The 11138-nt window shown below is 48.4% G+C and overlaps 1 pseudogene; it reads left to right on the top strand.

Moving 5' to 3' along the window:
- The first annotated feature begins 4172 nt into the window (after window positions 1–4172).
- Window positions 4173–5019, top strand: LOC138492898 (galactose-3-O-sulfotransferase 2 pseudogene; annotated as a pseudogene).
- Window positions 5020–11138: the final 6119 nt, after the last annotated feature.

Below are 11138 nucleotides of genomic sequence, written 5' to 3'. Positions count from 1 at the left end.
ATCACCAAGGAGTTAAGATGGATTTCCAAAATCAGCCCTGGTGGGAGGAATTCAAGAGGTCACCCTATTTATGGTAAACAGGAAAGACACTGAAAGGTTAGCCAAAACCCAATCAAGGTAAGCTAGGTGAGCAGCCAAGGCTTACTCTCAGGAAAAGTGTGAGAGTAGTTTAGGCTACAATGAGTCCACGCAGTAGCACGCTAAGCATATAGAAATCAAAGTAAGTATTGTCACACAAAATGTCAGATGCAAGGAAAAATAGGCAGAACTCTTCCAAATGAACTCAAGAAAAGCTTCCCGCAATCTTAATTCGTCCAAACCTAAAATGATTTGCGGCCTTATGCCCAAAAGTCACTTCTTCAGGTAAGTTTATATAGAAAAAAATGCAATCAGCTGTGGTGGTGATTGAAGCAATTTCTCAAAGTTACATAAATGTTCAGTAAAGTTCAGTTGAGTACTCAACTCAATTCAACACACAAGAATATTCTTAGGAAAGTCCCCCCAACCTAGGTTCCACCACCAAAGGTCAGGCAGTGTGAGTTAGGGTCAGGAATGTACACCCAAATACCCTATGGGAGACGGGGGGAAAGCAACACTTGACTTGAATGTTCCCGGATTCCAGTTGTGACCCAGACTTCATTCGAGGCATGTCCGTCTGTTCTGGTTTCCACTCAGGGGTCGTATAGACAGCAGAAATACTTGGTTTCAAGGATTTTAGTTTCGGTCAGTCGTGGTCCACAGGAATAGGTTCCGGACAGCTTCCAGTTGAAGACCCAAATGAAGACAAAGTAAGACTTATGCAGGAGAGACGGCCTCAGGACTCCTCAGGGATACAAAGAAGACAAGATCCAGCAAAGGTCATCACAGTCTGACGGTGACAAGTAATCGTACAGCGGGGAACACAACAACAGCCCCAGCACATGTTCCCTTGGAGCGAGATGACTGAAATTGCAGTAGCAGGCGGCTTGTGACACAAGCTGACGATGTGGAAAGTTCAAAGGCCCTGCTGAAAGCGGCGACGGCTGCAGCGAGGTAGCCCAGGATAGAGGTGGCCAGGCCACTGGTTGATCCAGTAACGTAGTCGAAGGCCCAGCAGGCATGGATCCTTGAGCAGGGTTCGAAACTGGTTGTACCAACTGGTCCAGGGTCGAAGCACCAACAAAGGCCTTCTTGAGATTAGGAAGGAAGAGGAGCAGGGCTTCACTGGGAAACCACTGGAGTCGATGCTGGTCAATTGCATGTTACGTCTTTGGTCGTCAGAAGACTGCTCATCTTCGGTTGAAGTCTTGGCTCCAAGAGTGATCTCATGAACAGTTGCCAAAGCCCTCCTTCTATCCAAGATTTAGGGTGGGGGCAATACCACCATTGGTAAGGAGCTGCACCATTCAAACAGCCAGTGGTTGGCAAATAATGGACAAGCACTGGTCACCACATCTGCCCAGTATCCTACTTTCAGGCACCATAAGATGTGGATTGGAACAAGGCGGTCCCTGGCCCTTCCTCTGGCTAACACACAGAAAGCCCCTCTGCCCGTGAGAGCCACAGCTTTACCCGGAAAGTGATTTCCATATAAGGAATTTCCTAACCTGAGAATTCAGGAAGAAGGCCAATGAACAATATGGCCAAGCAACAAGCGCAAAATCTAGTGGCACGGCCATCTTAGAGTGCTAGCCACCTTTAGTAGCCATTCGGAGTAATTGCAAAAGTAAAATAACATTTAAAAAAAGTGCTAAAAATCACACAGCTGCCAACAGTTTATCTTAGGCACATTGTGCCTCATTACAAGGTTGCCGGTCTGGATACAGCGGTTACCGGTAAGCTTACCTGTACCGTTGTACCCGGACCTGCAACTCTGAGTTGTCCCGCGGGTGTCTTTCATTCCGTCAGGTCTGACCTGGCGGAATGAAAGGCACCCGCGAGCAAAGCAAACCTGTAGCACCGGCACGGAAATGAACCGTGCCGGTGCTACAGGCATCCCCATTCCCATTGAGCCCTCCTGAGCCCTCCTGGGCAGACCTGGTAATATTATACCAGGTCTGGCACCCGCGAAAGGACAATTACCGGTCCACCGGGGTCGGAATACCCCGGTAATTGCCCATTTGCGGGTGGTGGATTTTCCTGCCGGTTTGGAGGTAGCCTTGCCGGTTTTACCGGTAAGGTACCTTCAACATTGTAATGAGGCCCATTGTATCCTTATAACGTATATAACAGATTGTTGATTACTTTGATGAAATATCCTAACTGCACTTCACTGTAAGGTGATTTGTTCAATTGTAAAAATAGAAGAATTCATAAAAAGAGACATTGGGCCTCACTGCGAGTTTGGTGGTATTTTGGCGATAAATCCACTGAAATATGCCAAAACAGGTTACCATTACGACCACTTTGTTCCCCAAATTCACTACAGGATTACAAGTGGTGGTTAGGCAGTGGAAATCCCCATGTTTAAGTCCAGAGGATTTCAAGTGGTTTTTTGCGAGCAGTAATTCTTCTGTGGTATTTCGGCCAAATTTGGCTTCAAATGAAGGATTTTCATTCGTCATGATGCTGGAGGTAAATCCTACACTTCAATTGCAAACTCGAAATATGGCGGAGGGGTAAACATTGCAGTAACTTCGTTACTGTTCAAAAAAGTGGAGGTAACGGAATTACAACCACTTTTTTAGTGCTCCTCCAAACTCAGACTGAGGCCCATAGTCTCTCAATACTGACGTCTTACGGACTAGTCGGTTTCCCTATAAGAATGAGCAAAACAGTCAAGGGAAGTAAAGTAGAAGGCTTAAGGCTTTACTGACCTCCCAATGTCGGGACAGTGTTAAAAACAAGGAAAAACAATGGGGGTCCCATAGCAATCTATGGAGGGAAAGGTGCAAAAAGATACAAGCACAATGTATGTGTATATAAGCAAAGCAGGTTATACATTTGAGACATAGGGAAGGCTAAGTCGGCCTTGCTCGAATTTGGTACTTTGACCTGGCATTTAAACACACATCTCAGTAACGATTGCTTAAGCAATCGTCTGAACCATTGCAGCACTCAAATGTATCAACATGCATTTCCACTTTGGTTATTGCACATGATCAAAGTATTCCACACAGAAAGGTGAGAATGCTGTAGTGACCGGTCAAACTATTTATACCACACTGAAGACACAAAGCATTATAAGATTAATTTATCACAGCAGAATGTTTTTATCAACACCAGGCCGCAGATCTCGAGTTTCAGCACTACGCCATTAAAATAACCTGATGTTTGCTATTTGCATTTTGCAAACAATGAGCCTTGCCTTCTTTGGGTCAGGCAGCCACGTGGGCCCCGTCAAGGTACTCGTATTTCCTGTCTTATAATGACATACTATGTCAACGATGAACTCACTGACGAAAGCAATCCCTTTCTATATGTCTTAAACACTCAACAATGGGAATGATACTACTTGATACACACACAGATTCAATGACCTGTACCCAGCAGGTGTATCATAGCACAGTGAGCAGAAGGTGATCTCGGGCTACAAAACAATAGGCCAGACTATTCTGTAGAGCATTCTTGAGGCAGTCCTTGGAAATGTTGTCTCATTTGAGAACTTGCTTTGAAATCATGATTGTAGCTGGAAAGGTCTACCTCTCACAGCCGATAGCATGTGCATCTAACAGGACAGATCATCATATTTCATTGTATGCCACTGAAGGTGTATAGCATGGTTCCCCCCATTTTCCTGCAGTAGTTTTCCCGCATTTGTCTGTAGCATATATTACTGCATTGTTCACTGCCTTTTTAGGGGGCTATCAGGGTCAGGAAATCCAGAAAAGGGGAATTAAGCGGTAGAGGGAAGGAGGCAGAAATAGAAGTTGAGGGGGTGCAGCCATAAGAATGTCACAGAAAATGTGTTGAAATGCCCCAATTGAGGAAACGTCACAGATCCACATAACACACTCTCACTAGACCGACCTCAGAGTCATTGTTCTGTCACGCTGCACAACCAGATTCTCCCATTTGTCTTTCCCTCCTTGAATGTTGTGATATACTTTTAAACATTACCTGCTGTGCCCATTAAGTTGGGGCCATTTATTATATACAAATTCTAATTGATGATGATGATGATGAAATTAGAAGGGAAAGTGTTTAAAAATGATGACCATCATGAATAGAAATGCCTGTGTCTGAGTATCTCAATGTTTACCTGCCCGTTCTTTCTTTCACTTCATCTTCTACAGGTTGAAAAGGTAATGCCATTCGACGCTTTCTATTTTGCCATCTTGCGTAACCCTGTTCATCTAATGGAGTCCTCTTTCGCCTACTACAAGGCCCGCTCTGCTTTTAACAAACCAAGGACATTAGAGAATTTCTTGACAGAGCCATCTCGCTTCTACAACCAAAGTGCCCCCGACAGCCATTACACAAAGAACCTCATGACTTTTGACTTTGGTTTCAACAATAATGGAAATTCATCACCTTTATATTCCATCTGAACATTGTAGCCATTGAATCACTATTTAACCTGGTTCTTATTGCGGAGTATTTTGATGAATCCATGATTTTCTTGAAGGACACACTCTGTTGGAGCATGGACGATGTGGTATCCTTCCCCCTAAACAGCAGGGATGATAAAACTAGGTTACCCCTGTCTGAGAATGCCAGAGAGCAAATAAAGAACTGGAACAAACTGGACTGGGAGCTCTACGATTACTTCAACACAACCTTCTGCAACAAAATCGACAAAGGTATAGGTAGACAGAGGACAAGTGTCAGAGCTTCGTCAAAAGCGAGAAGAGCTTGGCAAAACGTGCCTTCAAGGTGGCAGCAAAGTGGATCCAGAAAAAGGATAAGTCAATGGTCCCACTGCAGTATGGAAGAGCCAAGATCCAAGGCTATAACCTTAAGGTGGGACTCTGCGAGGAAAAAAGGGAGCGGTGTGAGAACCTGATCCAGCCTGAGCTTCAGTACAGTAGCCTCTTATATAAGAAGCAATTCCGAGAAAGAGCCAAAGCACTTGAGAACATCAAACGGGCCTACAGATAGTAACCAAATATCAACCCAAGAAACAGGGGCATGAATAGAAATGAACGTTTCGAAGAGGGGTTCCCGAATTGGAACGAAATCAGCTCACTGATGAGACTCTCCTCCCTAGAGGTTGTAAGAGGAACACTATCAACTCCTGTTACTAGGTCATGACAGGAAAGAAATACATCTTGAAGATGGGTATTCATTAATGAGCCCGTCATCTACTAAGACATTCCAACATGTCAAATATCAATTCAAATTGCAGAGACGCAAAGAGAAATTAACATCTCTGAAAGGGCATCCAATAACAAAATTCTCCACTTCTGTAGAATCCAAGAAATCAACAGATCATGAGATTACCCATGAGATTAACATACGAAATCGATAATATCTATCATAGATACGCAGGGGTGTTTATTAAACTGCACAAATTATAGTCAGGTACAAGACTTCTTTTGAGGCAATGACCATTACTGTGAGCGCCACTGGTAGTGAGAGGCTGACAATGCAGGCTCTATGTTTATGACTGTTTCAGTATAGAAAATTACATTTGAATGTTTGTCAAACTCGTTAGCTTTCTATTCGGGATTTCCCCTGAAGCTGATATAAAACTCTGTTTCCTTCACCCTTTGGGACACTGCCTTTGTCATTCCTTATTTTGACATTCCACATTGGCCTCCATTTTTATTTTATTGTCGAGTGCACTTTCCTCCATCTGTGTCCACTGTCGTCCGTTGTCTTGCTCAGCCTTTAGTGTAATAGTGATCAACTACACCAACATATGGGCTCATTAATGTCATAATCTTCTTCTAGGTCCTACACCTTGCAGCTAGTTCTCCATTCCACAAACCAAACCTCAAAGCAGGTTATGAAGCAGGCTCAAATCCCTTCTCCTCTCCCTTTCTTGTATTACCTTACTAGCAAATTCCGTAAAACGATAAATTCCTGTGTCATAAATCAAAGATTTTCCTGTACTAATTTCTACTTTTAAAATTCCATTTGGAACCATGTTTTTCATAGGCAGCATTTTGTACAAGAACACGTGATATACCTTTTTTACATGATTTTGAAATTATAATTATGGTAAATAAGAATGCAGATTTTTTATCAGACACTGACAGCAAATTAAGTAGACTCAGTGCCAAGATAATTATTTGTGTTTGGGGATCAAAGTCAAACACCTTGTGGAGGCAGCCGAGGGTCAGGCACTGAGGGTACTAGCCTCTGTTCACACTGAAGAATAATGTCCGAAGGTGACTAACACTGAGGACACCTTTCACACACTGAACAGCAACAGGGCGGATACTTTTATACTTAGTAGTCCTGGTGGCCACAAAGTAAGATGCATTAGTTCTAAGTTCTAAGGTCCCACACCGAGTGGCATTAACGGCAACCCATTGAAGGGCATAAACCATAAAACAGTAGCCCCAGTGGGACTGAATGCGGTATATATTTTGAATGAATAAATTAATGAATGTATGCTTCCTTTCGGGTGACAAAAAACTATAAAAGCAAGTTACAAATACAAAGAATAAAATAATACAATAAAATGTGACAATAAGATGAGGTGATACATTACAAATTCCATGGCTATGAGAGATACTTTAAAAGCCAGACATTACACATACAAACATCTAAAAATCTATGATAGCTGTAAAATAATTATTTATCATGTGCAATATTTCTACAGAAATTTCAAGCTCTGAGCAAATAACTAGAGATCACATATACTCTGGACATACATTTGGGTTTTTAATAAAACTTCAAAGCCCCTAGCAGAGTAATACTGTTTGCCTTTGGCGTACAAAGAAGCCATCTTCTTCTGATTTGGCTCAAAATTGGACCAGAAACAGAGGCTCCACACATCTGGCAGCAAACATATACTTGTGTTGCCCAACTGGTTTTAAAATGTAGGTGTAATATACCCAAGCGTAGCTTAACATAAAGGTTTTGTGCATCTACTGGTTTAATCCAGGAGAGTTACTGCTCGCAGCCTAGAACTAGTTAAGTTTGAATATAGATGTTAAAGGAGCTCTTGCAGTCATTTTTACAGAACCAATCTGTTAGTGCCCAATCTCACTAAAAACACACATAGCCTCCCCAGGTCAGCCCTAACTAATGATTCGGGCTGTGCAAGAAGGAGCCTAGACCGATCTTTACCAGAACATTCTTGATTTGCTGAATCCATGCCCATTGTTTTACATGATAGTTCTCAGGAAAATCCTGCAAATCACCCTTATAAACCATTAGTTCTTTGTAAAACCAACGCTTGACCCAGAACAGAAGCGGCTTCAAATGTGCATGGTAATCTATTCCAGACTGTCCTAGTTTCAAATTAGCAGCTATATTTAGGGTGCTGATGGGTACCCATAATCCTTTTTTGAAGAACTTGTTTTCAAAAACCTTTATTTTTGGTATCTCACAGTGCCCCCAAATTTCAGCTGCATACAAAAGAGCTGATTCTGTTTGGGCCCTCTGGTCCTCTAGGGCTGAATCAATTATGGAGCCCCCAAAGTGTTTTGGAAAAGTTCAAGAGTGTCCCGGTTTGCCTGTTCATAGTTCATGTGCATTTCTGGATATGGGAACTCCAATCCCCATTTAAATTGAACCTCATGCACAGGTAATAATAAAAAGCAACATTTTCTATTCATACTCGATTTAGTTCAAGATCAATAGAGGTTAATGTTTTTTTAGAAAGGGACAAAACCAGAGTAGCTTTTCGCCTCATCAACTCAACTTTTAAGAGTTTGAAGCACTTTTTGTAAAAGCCTAACAGGGTAATTCATAGAATTTCGCAGAAAAGTGTCGCAAGCGGCTGGCGCAGAGTGTCCGCGTGCGATTGACTGTGCCAGGCACGTGCGCTAAAACCGATTTCCGCGCACAGCCTATTCATGGATTTTAGGCTTCCAAACCAGCCATGGCGCAGAGAATCGCAGCGACCCTGCAGCAGCGCCAGTAACGCCCCCAAGAACGCCCTCGCGCAAGGAAAAGCCAACAAAATCGTTAAATCATCGCAAAGGGCTGCGCTAACCCTGGACCAGTTCACCGGGCTGGCAAACAGCAAACGCCAAACGGGGAACGTGTATTGCAGGGGTGCGCGGGAAGTTCCACACGCGACTGGCCCCGTGCAAGCAGGGTACGTGTATTTCAGGGGTGCGCGGGAAGTTCCACACGCGATTTCTGCAGGGTACGTGCATTTCAGGGGTGCGCGGGAAGTTCCACACGCGAATGGGCCAGTGCGAGCAGGGTACGTGTATTCCATGGGTGCGCGGGAAGTTCCACACGCGATTCCATCAGGGTACGTGTATTTCAGGGGTGCGCGGGAAGTTCCACATGCGATTGGCCCAGTGCGAGCAGGGTACGTGTATTTCAGGGGTGCGCGGGAAGTTGCACACGCGATTACAGCAGGGAATGTGTATTTCTGGGGTTCTGGGGAGTACTACACGTGAATTGGCCGTGTGGGTCCTCCCAGGTGTATGCTCCACAACCTCCACGGCCCCTGCAGGCAGCCCACACCACGGGGGACTACCCTGCACCCCTGATCATGTCCCGCAGGCAGCCCATCCACCATGGGCATGCCCCCCAGCCAACCCACATGTCACCTTGCACTACTGATCAACAATGCATGTCTCCCACCACCCCCACCCCCCAGCAGTGCAGGGGCAGCCTCCACCAGGCCCCCACTCATGTCTCCCACCACCCCCACCCCCCAGCAGTGCAGGGGCACCCTCCACCAGGCCACCATTCATGTCTCCCACCACCCCCACCCCCCAGCCACCAGGGGCAGCCTCCACCAGGCCCCCACCCATGTCTCCCACCACCCCCACCCCCCAGCCACCAGGGGCAGCCTCCACCAGGCCCCCACTCATGTCTCCCACCACCCCCACCCCCCAGCAGTGCAGGGGCACCCTCCACCAGGCCGCCACTCATGTCTCCCACCACCCCCACCCCCCAGCCACCAGGGGCAGCCTCCACCAGGCCCCCACTCATGTCTCCCACTACCCCCACCCCCCAGCAGTGCAGGGGCAGCCTCCACCAGGCCCCCACCCATGTCTCCCACCACCCCCACCCCCCAGCAGTGCAGGGGCACCCTCCACCAGGCCCCCACTCATGTCTCCCACCACCCCCACCCCCCAGTAGTGCAGGGGCAGCCTCCACCAGGCCCCCACCCATGTCTCCCACCACCCCCACCCCCCCGCAGTGCAGGGGCACCCTCCACCAGGCCCCCACTCATGTCCCCCACCACCCCCACCCCCCAGCAGTGCAGGGCACCCTCCACCAGGCCCCCACTCATGTCTCCCACCATCCCCACCCCCCAGCCACCAGGGGCAGCCCCCACCTGGCCCCCAGTCATTTCCCCCCCCACCCCCCGCAGTACAGGGGCACCCTCCACCAGGCCCCCACTCATGTCTCCCACCACCCCCACCCCCCAGCCACCAGGGGCAGCCGCCACCAGGCCCCCACCCATGTCTCCCACCACCCCCACCCCCCAGCCCCAGGGGCAGCCTCCACCAGGCCCCCACTCCTGTCTCCCACCACCCCCACCCCCCAGCAGTGCAGGGGCAGCCTCCACCAGGCCCCCACCCATGTCTCCCACCACCCCCACCGCCCAGCAGTGCAGGGCCACCCTCCACCAGGCCCCCACCCATGTCTCCCACCACCCCCACCGCCTAGCAGTGCAGGGCCACCCTCCACCAGGACCCCACTCATGTCTCCCACCACCCCCACCCCCCAGCAGTGCAGGGGCACCCTCCACCAGGCCCCACTCATGTCTCCCACCACCCCCACCCCCCAGCCACCAGAGGCAGCCTCCACCAGGCCCCCACCCATGTCTCCCACCACCCCCACCCCCCAGCCACCAGGGGCAGCCTCCACCAGGCCCCCACTCATGTCTCCCACCACCCCCACCCCCCAGCAGTGCAGGGGCAGCCTCCACCAGGCCCCCACCCATGTCTCCCACCACCCCCACCCCCCAGCCACCATGGGCAGCCCCCACCAGGTCCTCACAATCCCCAATCATGTGTGTAATGGTCAGCCTCCACAGCCAAAAAGCCCTACCAAGTAACCCATTCACCCACATGGAAATGGAAATTACATGTTACACCCCCAATGTTCATGAAGCTAATGAACCCATGTCCGTCACACACAATGGTTGCAATTGAATGGGAAAACACCCAACATGACATGCATGAAACCAATGAGATGATACCACACAGTGAAGTATGAAAACAAAATTGTATTGAAAAAAATAAAGAATGCTAACGAAAGGAAACAAACTACAATGGGAATGAGAAAAAATAAGCTGCATGTCCGTATTTAAAAAAAATAACTGCAAATCAGAATCCAAAAAAACGTTGTCCAAAGTCAAATGTAAAAAAACCTCTATGCAATAAAGAACTATGTAAAAAACTACCAAGGGTCCATGAGCCCAACTGAACAAAGGAAACCTACTAAAAAACCTACCTAAAAATCAACTATATACAAAAAGTGGAGCAGTGTCCGTCGACTCCAAATCATAATAAGAAACAAAGGAAACCTAAAACTAAAGAACTATATACAAAGACGGCGGGCAAGTCCAGCGGCTCACTCCGTGGTGTCCCGGGCCAGGGCATCATCGAACTCCTGTTCGATGTCCCCGAGGCGGTCCAGTTCCATGGCCCCGAGGGTCCGCAGGGACGACGCCGTGTCCTCCTCCAACCCCCTGCGGATTGCCTCGAGTCACTCGGCCCGCCTCAGGGCCCTCCGCATGGAGTTCTCCGCCCTGACCATTGTGAGCCACGCCTCTTCCGCCCGCCGCCGCTCCGCACCTATGGCGTGGCCCAACCGCTGCCACACGGAAGACACTCTCTGTCCTGGGTCCTCCTGCCCCTCCGATGTCGAAAGCCCCGAGCCTTCATGTCCATGTTGCTGCTGCTGCTGCTCTGCCTCTGCCCGTGCACTGCCTCCTGATGCCTGCACATCCTCCGCCGGCTGGGGTGCAGTTGTTGATGTGGCCACCCCTGCTGGACCTCTGACTCCCGACTGTGGCAGGGATGCCTCCTCCACCAGCCTGGCCGCACCGTCAGAGGCAGCTCCACAGGGCACCCAGGTGACTGATGGGTGGGAAGATGGCACAGAGGACGACTGGCGCGTAGGGG

Source organism: Ambystoma mexicanum, chromosome 10 (assembly GCF_040938575.1).
Source record: "Ambystoma mexicanum isolate Mex_15411 chromosome 10, UKY_AmexF1_1, whole genome shotgun sequence".
NCBI lineage: Eukaryota > Metazoa > Chordata > Amphibia > Caudata > Ambystomatidae > Ambystoma > Ambystoma mexicanum.
The sequence above is the reverse complement of the archived record's forward strand: the minus strand, read 5'-3'. Positions and strand labels throughout refer to the sequence as shown.